The sequence below is a fragment of the Lycium barbarum genome, chromosome 8, assembly GCF_019175385.1.
Source record: "Lycium barbarum isolate Lr01 chromosome 8, ASM1917538v2, whole genome shotgun sequence".
In the NCBI taxonomy this organism is placed as follows: Eukaryota; Viridiplantae; Streptophyta; class Magnoliopsida; order Solanales; family Solanaceae; genus Lycium; species Lycium barbarum.
In genome coordinates this window covers 13297666-13314243 of record NC_083344.1, presented here as the reverse complement: position 1 = coordinate 13314243, position 16578 = coordinate 13297666, and the positions used below count along the sequence as shown (strand labels likewise).

Genomic DNA, 16578 nt, shown 5'->3' with positions numbered 1-16578 from the left:
TACTTTATCCGTCAAGCCACTACTTAAAGAATTCCTTACACCGATGCTTGCCTTTCACCCGAACCTATATATCGATAAATACATATTTAATCATATTTCCATCAACTTATAAGCACTAATTATTGAAGACTAATTTGGGTTACGAAAATTTGGGCAGCATCTACCCTATATCATCTACTTCCACAACTCCCAAACAATACCAACAACATCAACAACAACATCCTCAATATTCTACAAGATAAATATGTATATTTTCATCCAAAACTCTCTTCAAACCTCAATCCATAAACTAACAACATCAACACAACAAACTATAACTTTTATTCTTGTAAATATTCCTAAATCAACGTTGATAAAGAGAGAGATTCAATGATTCATACCTTATCTTTACTAAAGTAGCAAGATCTTCAATAATTACTTTGTTTCCAAGCCAACTCCAACACAGAATGAAATTATAATCGAGACTACACGTTGTCCGGACCTTGATTAATACGCCGTAACTTGAAATTTACTCAAAATCCTCACCTTTTATGTGATAGAAGAGTCTCTTACATGCTGAATTTTCTGGAAATTTTTAGAAGTTTATGATGGAGAAAAATGGGGTTTTTAACCCTTTTATAGTGGCTAAAAGTCGGCAGCACTGTAGCAGCACTGTTTCTGCTTTGTTAGCTGAATTTGTAACGTCCATAATTCTCTACTCTGATGTCCTATCGACGAGCGGTTTGTTGCATTAGAAACTAGACTCGACGAACTTCATTTTGGACTTTTGCTTTACCTCAAAACTCCTCATATACTAAAAGATATTCTTTCTCCAAGTTGGGCCAAAATTGCCCCTCATATTTTCTTCAAAATTCCAACAAATTTAATTTCCTTGATTCACTTGCCCTTCAATCCTTCCATAGCTTATGATATAAACTTAAACCCTCATAAACATAAGATAAGCACATCTATTCTCGTGTATCCTTGGAGGTAACTCCAATGTCCATACTTAAAACCGCCAACACCTACAAATTTTCGCGTACCAAACTACGGAGTGTAACACAAATAGTGAATAGCGACACAAAATTCTTCAACCTCATGATAGAACTCAAATTTTTCTCTAACTTTTTGAATAATACCATTCGAGAGTCTTATCACGTAGAGCAACATATATTTTGAAGTTGTACTCCAAAGATGCCAAGTCATGACAAGATGAAAACTCCATGTAAAGAAAAATACACAAGACAAAGCAAAAAATAAAATAGAATAAAAACTTGTAAAGATAAAAGAAAAGTCTAATGTAGAAAAACAGTTAATTTCTAAGTCCCCGGCAACGGCGCCAAAAACTTGTTGCTCCCAAACGCACACGCAAGTATACGCGGTCGTACCAGTAATGTAGGATTTTTAAGTCCAGATCTCGTACCCACAGGGACTTATGATTAACTATTTACTAAATTAAACTAATTCTAATTATCTCAACAAGAAGTAAAATCCAAAGTTATATTTATAAACTAACTAAAAATAAAATAAAACAAAAGATGAACTTTAACCAAGAAAGAGCGGATTTTTATCGGAGAAGAGATAGATCTAGGGCTATGACCACTAACAATCCAGTTGAGGCTTCACATCATTCTACCTATGGGTTACTAGTTGATGGGTTGATGTTAACTTTATGAGTATCTTCCGAGTTTCTCACAAGCCTGTAGATGCTACTATAACGCCTATATCCCTATGGTCGCCAAAGGTAACAAGAACGCATTTACTTCTCCGTATTCAACTAAGCAAGGCTAAAGAGTATATTCCTATCCTCATTAGCGAAATGATTAATCGAACATGCTCTATTTATTCTTATTACGCATGCAAATTCTCTATCCCTAGTTCAATTCACACGCCAAAGATAGTGTCTAATTAGTGATCAAGTAATTAAACAATTAAGACCAAGAATAAATAAATAACCCAAAGATGAAAAATCAATAGATAGAAACGATAATCAAACGCCAACTTTCATGTCTGTGTCAAAGCCCTAGAACTAAAGAGTTTAGCTCCACATAAACATGGAGGAAAAACAACAAATCATCCGAATAAAAAACGTAAAAATGAGTAATACAGAGAAGAGAAGGTAAAACCATGTAAATACGCCCCCCACAGCGACTCTAAGCTCTCTCTAGGTCAAAAGTTATGAACTACGGGTTTCAAGTTTTTCCCCGGTTATGTAAAAACCCTGTAAAATATGTATTTATAGAATACCAAAAGGGTTGGACTTTTAAAAATCAAATCCAACTCGGATCAGGAAAACTTGGGGGCTGCCCCACCTGCGCACGCGCACAGCCAACATATATTCAGAGAGCCTCTTTGCTTGCAGCACAGCCACGACGCGTGTTGATCGCCTGCTTGATTGCACACCGAAGCTCCAGGTACGTTTTCTTTCATTCTCCTTCTCAACTTAAATTTCAATTGTACACTATTCTTGTGTCTTCAAATGGGGTAATCATTACATCATAACACAGCATTGTACGGTAATCATTATGTCTGTTTGGTCATCTCCCCTCTTTTTTTCTTTTCTTTCCTACTTCCGCATTTTATTTAATTTTGCTCCAAATTTGTTTATTTTTCCACTGCGTTATCCCTACATAGTAAAATATAATATTAAGCACAAATCATTATAATTAATACTCAAAGAACAATAAAAGTACTAAAATGTGAGACAACAATGAATAAATATATGCGATTTTAGGCCGAACATCACGTATCAGTAATATTTGTTACTAAATAACAGCAGACACAATAGAAATTTTCATCTAAGACTGACAGACACTTAAACCTGGGGCCTAGTTACTTGCCTTCCTCGACCTTTGATTCATTTCAACAAAGACTTCAAGATCAAAGCAGCCCATATGTACACAAGGTTTGAATCTTCTGGCAACTTTCATTCTTGAACCACTCATTTGTACATAGATGCACAAGAGAAAATCAAAGTGTAATTCATGCTGCATCACAAAGCGGTAAACATGCAAGAAACCATCAAGGAGAATAAATCAAATCCAATAGAAGCAAATTATTCAAATTTAAAGACATCCTATGCTCCCTTAAAAAGGAACTTATCACATACTAGCAGTAGGAGGTTGAAGTTTGTGGCAAGTCAACAATCTCTCTCTTCTTTCCCCATAATAGCAGGAGGAGGTGGAATTGAGAGGCGAATCAACAATATCTCTCTTTTTCTTCTTCTTCTTCTTCTTTTTTTTTTTTTTTTTTTGGAAGGGGGAGGGGTAACTCTGTGTCAGGGTTGAACTCGTGATGTGCGTTGTGTGCCTACCCCACAAATCGTGTGTTGCGCTTTTATTCACTAAGATAAAGTTCTCGGTGCTGGAGAACAACAATATCCATTAACATCCTCTGCTAATTTACTGTCCATCCATCTGACTTGATAAGGTGATGCCTCAAGAATAGAAGAGTCTATGCTTTGAAGAAATAGACCCAATTGTTAATCGTTTCAACAATCAAATGGAAAAACCTAAATGTACTGAAAAATGTCCAATTAAATCGCTCTGATTGCAAATGAAGAGACTTCTAGGAGTAAGCTATTGCCACCTCGTGCAACGACACAACTTTGCAGCTTAATTGTGTACGTTAAACCAAACCAACTTCGCAACTTAACTGTCTATTTATGTGTGATGTAACCATAGCATCTTAGCAGCTACCAGGGTGAAAATAGTGAAACTCATTTGGAAAATGCCAAATTTTAAATAACAATCACTTTCTTCTTGTGGCAATGAGAAAGAAAACATGGAAGAGAAGACTAACACCACACGGAAAGTGGAGTAGAGATGATACAATAACTAAACATAACAACACTAAAAAAGGGCAGTGAAAAAAGAAGATTACAACATCGGAATTTGCTTACAGGGCATCGAAGATTGACTGGAATAAAATCAGCAACCACTTCGAGGTCACTGCACAGTCAGCATTTTCAGTGGCATTCCCAGCACCAACGCAACGACGAACGCGAGCAAGAGCATCATCAAATACCTCACCATCAGGCTCTTTAGGGATCATATTGAAAACCTAAAAAGAAAACAAAAGTTTATTCAGACACAATAAAAAGGTCAATACAACAGGACCCATGCGCATATACGTCTATTATTAGTCAACCTAGATGTAAAGCCATCACTACCAGCCGAGGCTAGATAAAAGTAATAATAGAAGATAGCTTTTACAAAAAATTTCCCAACTACAACTACATACACCCAAACTCCACATCCCTCCGATGAACTTTGCTCAAGAATCGAGTAGCAATGCAGTTGCCTGAGCCTACTTCAAGACACGTCTGAGAAATAGAAGCCCTCTGACTACTCTTTGGGAATCTCAGAAATAACAGCAGTTACTGCTCATTAGGGCAGATATAGTCCACAAATTCTTAAAAACACATAAGTAGTTAAGGTGCAGTACTATAAAAGAGAAAAGATGATGAGATAAAGTGATAATATACACAATTGTTCCGAAATAAAATCACAAGCTTCACCGAAATACTTAGCTTTTGAAACAAATAAGTTGCATCTGTAATTGGAGAAATTTGACTACCTGCTAGAAAGTATGGCGCTTTACAAGTCTAACTCCCAAGCAAAAGATACGAGCATCACATCCTGTTAACAAAATTTTGTTAATTCCATCTCTGGAGCATAGTGTGATCTGTCAAAACAGCAAGACATAAACTTGAGAGAAACATCCAGGAAAACAAAAGTTGTTCTGTATATATGTCAATACAAAAACCAAGAAATGGCAAGTAGCAAACATGAAATACAACTACATTAAAGTATAGTCACGGACAGTTTTGCCATAGGAAGTCACGAGAAGTGCATATATATAGAACTAATCTCACCCCCTCAAAAAAATACTAGGAAGATAAAAAGGTGTGCGTAAATGAGTACTCACTATTGGGCCATCATCTCGACCATTTGCACCCAACAATTGTGAGCCAGGTCTATTTAAGCAGCTTATTGGAACTCCTGTTGGTTCAAATAGAGTAAAATTACTGAACAGGCAAGAAAATCTTTAACAAAAATCAGAAGTGTGAATCAGTTTTTATCATGTTTATGGAAATTGTTTTTGGAGAAAACAAACAAGAACAAAGACAGAAAATATATTTAACTTGAGAAGGGTACAAAATAAAAGTCAAAAACACTGTTCCAAGTTTGCTTGTGCCTGTGAGTTCTACAACTGCATATTCTATATCAAGGCTGACCGGGCCCTTACATTGGAGAGAAGAAACATATCTAACGCCTAATATATTGCCAGACCCAGAACGAATGACTGGAGAAAGATATACTTTCAGCACTTAATTCCACGCCGGTCAAGATTATATAAATGAAGCAAGACAGAATAGAGCATACCATTGATCTGCAAATCAGTATACTGAGGCCACTGCATCCTAAGTATCTTATCGTTCAGAAGCATGCACCAAGCGTGAAATTTTACAAAGCAAACACCATGAATACACAATAACTACTTAAGGTCAAATCATTACTCAACCAACAACCTGAACATCGTACTCCTGCTTTGCCAATATCTCCCTGTCAGCTCTATTGAGTTGAAATGTTTTCTCAATCCTTTGCATTGGGGTTGAGCTGAAATTTTTTAAAATGTAAAAAGTGATTCACAAAAGGATTCCATAGGCATCACCATAATATAACGTCAATATAGTATGTTCACGATAGAACAAGCAGTTTAAAAAAGGCAAAATCAAAACGTCAATATTGTATTTTTTGCAGTTCCCAAAATATGTAAATCTTATTTCGAAAAAGCTAAGAATCAATCAAAATTCACTCCAAAAATTAGATGCACCGATCCTCATACTCCAAAAAACCAGCATATCTTGTGATAGGAGCACCATCCAACAAATGAATCTTCCTATGTTCTAGATTACAATTTAAAAAAGTAGACAAATACATATCACAAACCAGGATAGCGAGGGGGACGAAGCAAAGAAAGTCATATACTTTAAAGAGATAATACATATAACCCCCTCAACTTGTCCCGAAGTTTTAACTACACACCTAAAGTTTGTGGCAGTCCTATGACCCCCGCAGACTGTTCTGATGTGGAATAATTACACCACTTTTGCGGAAATTACACAAAGATTGTATTCACTCCATTTAGGCGTGTGAATAGCAAACTTAGGTTAAACAACAATAACAACAACATACCCAGTGTAGTCCCACAAGTGGGGTCTGGGGAGGGTAGAATGTACGCAGACCTTACCATTACCTTGGGAGGTAGGGAGGCTGTTTCCGAAAGACGCTCAAGAGAAAGAAGGACAAAAAAGTCAGACAATAATTGATGAAAATAAAGAGCCATGGCAAAATAGTACAAATAAGCAAACTTAGGTTAAAATTTTGTTATTTACAGCACTCCTTTTATCAAATATATTTTCTCACTTTTTTTCTTTTCTATCTTAATTAGTGTTATGTATCCCTCAACACCAAATTAACGTCTCTGCCGCATCAGACCCCATCCTATCTCATCAATCCGAGGGAAAAGAAACAAAAATCTTCATTCTTAATAACCACCAAAACAGGTATTAAAAACTCTCTGCTCTAACTTAGTTGACACAATTCAAGGCAGCGTTATTAAAAATCAAAGCTTCTTCGATTAAAGCAACCAAATAATGTGAAGCGAAGGGTCATCACTTCACGGGAAAAGTCGTGAACTTCACACAAGTTTGTGTTTCAAACAATGACGTGGAAAGTGGTCACAACAAGGAGCGGTAAAATTCTTTGAATCTCAACTTTGATTAGTTAGATAAAGATCGACACTATTGTATATCTATGTCGAATGATGAGATTAGTTATTTTAACTGAAAGTTTATTATTATAGTACTTAATTCCTATACATATCGTACTTTAAATTGTCCAAAACTATGTGCATCACTTCTTGCTTTTTGCTTCACGACCTTGTCACCTTTTTTGCGCTTTTGGCTTTAAAAAAACTTGCTTTAAAGGAATTTAACAACATAAACAATGTAACTAAAACCCAACAACAAGTAACCACAGCCGCAGAACTATTTCTAGACATAATACGTCACAAGACTAACAGGATACAAGTAACTCACCTATCTACAGGGACACTCACGATGGCAAACATAGCAGGATATAAAGGGTTTCCCATCATCACCCAGAACCTGCATATACATTATTCCATTAGTGAAGATCAAAGCATTTACTATTATGTAAGAAATGAGGCAACACCTAAGTATCAATATGCATAAAAAATGAAGCGTCAGCTCTGAGGAGTCCAATAAACGCCAGCCTCTTCTTTAAGATTTTACTCCCACACTGGCAATCCCAGGTTAGCACCAACATCTTGTGTACACAGCTTAACGACATCCAGTGACAGTTATGAATTGATGAAACCAAATTAGCTGAACAGCTCCCTTCTAAAAAAGCTTGAATATCTTATTCCTATGCTTAAAGATATCAGACCTACAACAAGGATATAAATATGAAGTGGCAATAACTCAGTCTTCCAAATAGAAAAATCCGCAAGCTCTTTGAAGCCAAATTCTACCCACTCCCCCCACGAATGGAACCATCAAACTCCAAAAAGGAATAAAGGAAGTGAGTATAATTGAATATACATGACGGACTATAGGGTTCAACTGAGAAGAAAATAGAATATTTGCATCATAACATCCTGAGGTTAAGAAAACCAGATGAAGCAAGGTAAACAGAAGAACAAGTGACAACTTACGGGTCTGCACTGTCACGACCCAACCAGAGGGCCATGACGGGCACCCAAAGCTACCCTACCGAGTACCTCTAAGCATACATCTTATAATCATTTACGGGTGGACCCAAAGGTAGCTCATGGTTGTCATAACCTGTAAGGACACATATCATAACATAATGGTGCATCTCTATATAATCATCAACAATTATGCTCGTCATCACCAGCCGACAAGGCTACCAATATATTATACAATAATATGACCCGGTGGAGCTATAAAATGTCTAGCTGTACACATACGTCTACGAGCCTCTACATAGAATACAAATGATCATAAGGACTAATACCAAATAGACTGCAGCTCCGAAGTAAGTGGAGTGCTCCTGAGAATCCGCTGATAGAACACCTACAGGTCTGATCCGTCTCCCTACCTACCTACGGGCATGAGCGCAGCGTCCACAAGAAGGGACGTCAGTACGGATAATGTACTGAGTATGTAAGGCATGAATAACAACATAATATATATATATATATATGAAAGGTAACATGGCATAAGAGAGATAACCTGTATATCTGGATGCCTCATAAGGCTGGTGTCATGCATGCTTAGCCTTTAAAAAAACTTTTTCATATATATATATATATATATATATATATGAATATATATATATATATATATATAAAATATCATCATCATAACGTACCTGGCCCTTTCGGGACTCGGTGTGTAGCGTACCCGGCCCTTTCGGGACTCGGTGTGTAATACCAACTGATCAGTGGTTGCACAATAGGTGTCGTATCCGGCTGACTATAGCGCGGCTCGGGTTGAGAAAATACATACATATATATATAAAGCATGCATGAGAGCCAAATAAAAGCTACGACTCTATCGGAGTGAAGTAAGGTTGGTAACCTCCGATTTATATTATGGAGCAATCATCATCGCTATATCTCACCTTGAAGGAACAATTATTATAAGGTGAGATCGACAACAATGAATAAAATCGAGATAATCATGAAATAAGCTCAATAATCTCATAATAGCATTAAAATAATAAGCTTTGGAATTTCTAGAATTAAGATCATCATCATCATGTTCATCATAGAAAATATCTCATCTTTAGTATCATAAGAAGCTTTTAAGAATCATAAACTTCTAACTTTTGAAAGTAAGAAGGTTATGGAATCATAATATAGGAATCATGCCTTTTGAAGAAAATCATAAGATGAGATCAACATCAACAAATATAATCAAAAATCTTGAAACCAGCTTAGTAATCTCATAATGACATTAAAACCATAACTTTAGAATCTCCAGAAATGGGATCATCATAATCCTCATCATGGTCCTTATAGAAAACATTCGTCTTTAGCATCATAAGGATTTTGAGAATCATGAACTACTAGTATTTTTGGAAATACGTTAATATGAAAGTCATGTATGCATTCATAGGAAAAGAATCATGTCTTTAAAAGAAAGAGGAATAGCCTTAACATACCTTTTGGTCTCCTTAACTACTCAACGTTTATGCTTCCAAGCTCGTAAATCTACATGTAAACCATTCATACTATTGTTAGGCTCATTGTCACATGCTTATCTTAAGCCTTCAATTTAAATCCATTTAGAATCTGCCGAAATTTAGGCAGCATCTCCCCTGTTTATATGCCTAGCCTGAAATACTTAGAGAACTGATCGACCACAACCAAAATATTCGTGAGATCTCCAAGCTTGGGTAAGCCAGTGATGAAATCCAATGAAGCGCTTTCCCAAGGCTTCTTTGGGACCGGTAATGGCTCCAAAAGACCCGCTTGTGTTAAGCGGTCAGACTTGTCTTTCTGGCATACTAGGCAAGTCTTCATGCACTGAGCAACGTCATCCACAATCTGGGGCCAATAATAAGCACAGTGTAGCAGTGCCATGGTGCGTTCCTCACTTAGGTGGCCAGCCGACAAAGTATCATGGTATTCCATCAGAAGAGTCCTTTGCAAATCCCCTCTTTTGGGAACATAAAGTCAGTTCCTTTTTGCCTTCAGGAACCCATTTTTCATGTAGAACTGGCGAGTTTTTCTTTGACCTGCTAGGTCGACCAAATACTATGCAGAAGGATCCTTGGTGAGGAGGTCCTGTATTTCATCTTTTATGGTGGTGGCCACCTCACTCCCCCTAAAGGTGGCAAGTAGGCATACCGATGCTAGATCAACTCTTCGGCTTAGTGCATCCACAACTTGGTTGGTCTTCCCACTCTGGTATTCCAGGTTGAAGTGAAATTCTGCTAGGAGTGCCTGCCATCTGGCCTGACAACTATTTAGCTTTGGTTGGGTCATGAAATAGCTCACAGCCTTGTGGTCCATCTTCACCACGAATGGGGTTCCCAGAAAGTAGTTCCTCCAATGGCGTAAGCAGTGGACGACAACCAACAATTCCTTCTCATGGGCGGCATAGGGTCGTTCTGCATCCTTCAACTTTCGACTCTCGTATGCAATCGAGTGCCCCTCTTATAATAAGACTCCGCCCAAGGCATCCGTTTGTACTTTGAATGGTTTGGTCAAGTCAGGAAGAGCTAAGACCGGGCCACTAGACATAGCCACCTTCAGTGAGTTGAAGGCTTCTGCTCTCTTTGGCGCCCAATCCCATGGCACGATCTTCTTTAGGAGTTCTGTTAGTGGCAATGCAATGAGAGAGTAGTTCTTGACGAACCGTGGATAAAAGTTGCATAGGCCAAGGAACGCCCTCAAAGCATGGATATCCTTTGGGGGGGGGGGGGGGGGCAGTCTGTGACAGCCTGGATCTTTTGTTGGTCCATCTTGATACCCCCTTCTTTGATGATATGTCCGAGAAAGTCAATCTATTTTTGGGCAAAGGAGCATTTAGATAATTTCACATATAATTCATGCTCCCGCAACTGAGTTAGAACCTTCCTCAGGTGCTCCAGGTGTTCGTCCATCTTTTTGCTATACACCACTATGTCATCTAGGTAGACCACCACAAATTCATCAATGTATTCCTAAAAGACTTGGTTCATCAGAGTGCAAAACGTGGCTGGAGCATTGGTCAAGCCGAACGGCATGACCAGAAAGTCGTATGACCCATATCTTGTCACACATGTCGCCTTGGATTTGTCTCTCTCTGCAATGCTGACTTGCCAATTGTTGACACCCAATTTTGTCCCACATTTCCTCCGAAATACCTATTTTTCGCTTCCAATATTTTGGCAACTTTAAAAAATAATTATTTGCATTTTTTTTACTATAATCATTAGCTTTTATTAATACCGGCGTTTCGTTACTCTATTGCAGTCACCAGCTGTTATTATTTTGTTACTTATTATTATTATTATTATTATTATTATTATTATTATTATTATTATTTTATTATTATCATTATTACCAGTATTATTATAAGTTGCATTGTAACCATTTCAGCATTTTTACCACCTTATGCACACGCATCGCATTATTTTTTGCGCAGTTAAATAATAGCATTATTTACTGACATTATCGCACAGTTATTACGGCGTCTTATAATTTTATTATCTGAGCATTAATAAATACATATTTTTTATATTAGGTAATACTTTAGCACATATTAGTATAAAGTTAATTCAAATAGGTCTTGTATTTAAATTTAGAAGCCCATATTTTGATTTATCAATCCAATTTTTCAGACCAGCCCACATTTTAGTTTACCAGCCCAAATCAGCCCATACCCGTTTAAACATTACCCGACCCGACGGCCCAATTCCCATTTGAACAAAAAGGAACCACTAGGGTTCCTTTTTTGCCATCTCCGCTGCACCCCCTCCCTGTTCGTCTCCCTCTTTCCCTTCCTCTCTTCTCTCCCTCATCGCCCCCCACTTCGCCCTGTTCCCCGTTGTCCCCCACTTCCCTTTGTCCCCCGCTCTTCTCTCTCTCCCGCTCCTCTTCTCTCTATTTCTTCAACACAAAGCGAAAAAAAAACCTATAAATAGGGGCTAGTTGAATCGAAAGAGGGGAGGTTGGGAAGAAGAGTGAAAATCCCTCTAAAAAGGAAGAGATTTGTTTTTTTTAGAGACTAAAATCCCCTGGAAAACAGGTCGAGAACCCCAAAAATCCCCCTAGAAAGCATTAAGTTAGCAGAAGTCGTAACATTCTTGATATCGATTTAACATACTAAATTGATTTTCTGTTTTATTTCGTCGTTTTGGTATTGCATTGAATTCGAGGTACACGAGCCCAGATTCGATAATTTCGAGTGTAGATCGAAGGCCCCATACCCACTTCGCTGCACCCGAAGAAGGTGAATTCCCTTCTTTTAAGTTCTTTAGTAATCGTTTGAGTGTTTTAAACTATTTTGTCGATTTGTTTGCGTAGTCGTATTTTAATTGCGTTTGTAGCTATTCTGGTCGAATTAAATTTGTTCGGTCCTGCTTAGTTTAATTCTGGGAGTATGTTAGCCTTATATACAAGTTTAGATTCACCTGGTGCTTATATTTGTTTGTTAGCATGTCATTAGATTAATCATGTGTAGGTCAGATTAGGAGACCTGTTAATCATGTTTATGTGCATTAGTTTTTTTTATGATTAGTTAGACTCTATCTCATCCGATTAGGATCTAATAAGGACCATTATAATGCCTATTTTGTTTGCTTCCACATACTGTTTAGAAGAGTGGTGATAATCCTTGCTTGTCCTCTAAAATCTGGGGTTGTCGTTTCACTATTATGACATCTAATGAGTTCTGTGTTCGTTTATGATCCAGAAGCCTATCCATCCTGCTAATATGGTTTTAAATTTGTTATGCCTGTCAATTGCTTATGTCAAACCTGGATTAATGGGTGCTGGATTTGATCAGCTTAGTTAAATACATGTGAGATAATACATAAGCTTTCCTGCTTGGCATCATGATTAGCACACTCAACCCTTTGTCTGTTTTCTTTTAACTAGTGTACAAGCTGATTTTGAATATCTGAGATATGTCTGTATCTGTTAAGTCAAGTTCAAGATTGTTACACCCCGTACTTCGGAGAAACACTGTTAAATTTGAATGTAAGAATGTCGAGTTACGACTAGGTAAAACAACTTTGGAGTATGAGGAATGAGGCATTATTAAGTATATTGTTTAAATAATTGATGATTATGATCTTGTAAGTCGTAATCGGGAAAGAGTATTTTAAAACACAAGAATATGGTCATTATCATGTATAATACGTGATAAATATCATGTATGGAGGGTTTCGGAATATTTCGAGATCGAGCAAGTTGAAGAAAATAAGTTCGACGAAAATTTGAGAAATGCTGGACAGATTTTTAGTCAACTTTGGAGGGGTAGATATCTATGCATATTTGGAGTTTTAAGGCGTTTCAAAATCCTAAAATGAAGTTCGTCAAGTCTATTTTATGATGCAACAAACCACTCATCGATAGGACGTCGGAGTAGAGAATTATAGACGCTACAAACTGAACTGTCGCGCAGAAACAGCACTGCTACAGCACTGCTACAGTATGCTACAGCACTGCTACAGTACTGTAGCTACAGTGACGCCGTTTCAGCCCTTATAAAAAGGGGCAAACCCCCATTTTTATCATCTAAAAACTTGTCAAATTTTCCAGAAAATTCAGCAACAAAAAGGGGCCTAAATCTCACATAAAAGTGAGGATTGTGAGTGAAATTTCAAGCTACGAAGTACTAATCGAAGTCCGGGCAACGCAAAATCACGAATATAATTTTGTTTGGAGTTAGAGGAGCATGGGAACAATAAGATGTTGAAGAATTTGCTACTTTCATAAAAATAAGGTAAGAATCAATTCCTTTTTCTTATGTTATGAAGGTTTGTTTGTGTTGTAGTATGTAGAAATGAGTAGAATTTATGCAAAATATGGAAGTTTGCAAAGTGGGTGTGTATATATGTAAGTGGCCATATATGTATATTGTTGTATAGGTAATATGGGTTGAATTTTATGTTGTATTCTAGTTGTGGTTATGGTGGAATTCATATTGGAAATGGAAGTTGAATGACTTTGGTTGAGGTTGGAAATATGGAATATAGCCATGTGGTGTATAGAAGTAGAACGGAAATGGATTAATTTTGTTTAATGTGTTAGTTGTGTTGTGGTGAACCTTATGATGTAAATGAAGGTTAAATGGCTTAAGTTGGCATTGAATTGGAATGTAGAAGATTATGTCACTTTAGAATGATTTTGTGATATTATGGAAATGAAGTTGTTAAGATGTGAATTATGATTATGGTTGATGAAATTGGAAGATGGAAATATGTTATGGATATGTAGGTTGAATATTAGAAGTTTTGGATGAATTATGACTTTGGTGGAAAGTTTGTATATTTTGTATATCTTATGAATATTTTGTGAAAATGATATGAAATGCTTCCGAATTATGTTGTAATGATCTTGATTAGTAATGAATACGAGAATGTTGATATTGATTGGAAAATACGAAGTTGGAATGAAGGCTATGACGTTATGTTGGAAAGATGAATAATTATGTTATATTGTGTTTTGTAGTGATTATTATTGTTGGTGGTGTTGTTGTTGGGTTGTTGTTGATTGTTTTGGCCGAGTTAAATTCTCGGGGATGCTATATGTATAGGGGAGATGCTGCCCAAATTTCTATAGGCAATTATGGATAAAGATTGAATACTTAAAGATTGGAAATTGAGAATTGGTAAATGGGGCCAATTGCAGATCTTGGGCGAAACGGGAATTGAATTTGGAAAGGCGTAAAGAGCATACAAGGTATGTAAAGCTATCCCGATTCTTCTTTTGGCATGCCCTTGGTGTACTAGGATCGGATTTGAGCCTCGGAAAGTGTTCTGCTCATCGGAATCCGCATTTGAAATTACCCCTTTTTCATTCAATGGAATTGAACCCTATAAGTATGCTTTATTGAAAGAATTGTGCAAACTTCCGTAAATTGTCTAGAAAATTATGAAATGTCCCCAGAACCCCCGTAGATGACTTTATAAGCTTAAAATACATAATTTGAGCCCACCGCTTCGTTTGTCCCGAGGTGGGCCCACTATTTCCGATTTTACCCTTTTGTGTTTATGACTTGTCTACGAGCTGCTTTAAAGGAAATGTTTTAACTACTCCTCTAGCTATTAATTAAAAATTGTTTAAAATATTCCGTTAAGTCTTGTAATTATTTTTGGAACTTGGAAATGATTTCAGAAAGATTATGCATCCGTAATCCATTATGACATCCGAAATATGCTTACTATAGTTCTGTCCAGTTTCATCATTTCGATATGCTTCATTGAGTCTCTGGAAATATATGATATTTTATACTGCATTTAGTTTCTCACTACTCCACTCGTGGATGCCTCAATGTTTCCCCTACTGAGCCCGGGCCAGGATATGTTCTCAAGCGACTTCTACTGCATTGTTCGCCGTGCCTCGATGTGAGGGGGCAGGTATACATGTACATGGGTTGTGGAGTATGCTGTGCCATGTACACTATTCTGATATGATATGATATGATCTGAGATGGCCATCTGATATGATATGCTATGTTACGGGGTTATTCCCCTTTTCTGATCCTTATGTGTTGTGGCACCAGTGTCGGGGGGTGACCACGTTCTGTCTGCCGAGTCCCTTGGCAGGGGCCGGATATGATATGACATATGTTTCTGTACATACTCTTCATGTTTTGAAAATATGCATTTGATACTCTGGACATCTCACTCACATTTCTGTACGTTCTGTTCCGGTTATGATTTTGTTCCGTAATGGGACCAGGTATGACATACGTTTCCTGTAAGTACTATTTATGCTTTATGATCAGCATTTTGCTAATCTGGATATTCCGTTCATTTTTCTGTACCTCCTGTTCCGATTATGACTTTGTTTACTACGTTCCATGCTTTACATACTCAGTACATATTTCGTACTGACCCCCTTTCTTCGGGGGCTGCGTTTTCATGCCGCGCAGGTACAGACTACAGATTTGCTGACCCACCTGCCTAGGACACCTATTCTGCTATTCTGGAGCGCTCTTTTGTCCAGAGCCTATACTCTGGTACAGTCTGCTGCTGTTGGATATATGTACGCTATTCAGGGGTACGACGGGGCCCTGCCCTGTCTTATGTTTCTGTTATGTTCTGTAGAGGTCTGTAGACATACATGTGGGTTCTGTATATGTTTTGGGTTGCTATGATTTGTGATAGCCTTATCGGCTTCCATGTGCTATATATGTTCCTCTGTGACACTAGTATTGTCGACTGACTTTTATATTTATATAATCTGCTAGTCTGCTGGTTTGGATTATTGGGTATGTTTGGGTGTCCAGCACGGACACTAGTCACGGCCTACGGGGTTGGGTCGTGACAAAAGTGGTATCAGAGCAGTTCGTCCTCGGAATGTCTACAGGCCGTGTCTAGCAGAGTCTTGTTTATCGGTGTGTTGTGCACCACATCTATAAACAGGAGGCTACAGGACATTTAGGGTGTTACTTTTCTTTGAATCTTAGATCGTGCGATAGAGCCAGCTATAGGAAATGAACCCCTTTTTTTTACTAACCCTTGATTGCAGCTGGAGAACGGTATCGACGTAAGACAGCGACTGATGATATTGGAAGCTACACAGTACACAGGTAAGTAATGGTATGAAAGATGTATGTTGGGTAAGGTGTTTGAAATACGATTGAAACATGAAGCTGAAGATTGAACAGAAAAAAAAAATAAGCAGGAAAGTGTAGTAGGTGCAGTTTGAGTTGGGCATGTGAGGTAAGCCTCAGCATCTTTATACTTTTATTTGAAATTATTAGCCCCGTGTGGCAATGAGGCGATATGATATGATATGTATATACGTATATGTGTTGGCCCTGTGAGGCATGGTTGGTATTTCCTGTGTACAGGTTTTGGGATAGTAAGAAATACAGAGGAA

The 16578-nt window shown here is 37.6% G+C and overlaps 1 long non-coding RNA gene across 1 annotated transcript; it reads right to left on the bottom strand.

Moving 5' to 3' along the window:
• Positions 1–1980: 1980 nt before the first annotated feature.
• On the bottom strand, positions 1981–5006 carry LOC132605004 (uncharacterized). Its single transcript, XR_009568961.1, has 4 exons — positions 4909–5006; positions 4558–4665; positions 3881–4041; positions 1981–2966 (listed from the first exon to the last, which is right to left on the bottom strand). It is a non-coding gene; the product is annotated as an uncharacterized LOC132605004 (long non-coding RNA).
• Positions 5007–16578: the final 11572 nt, after the last annotated feature.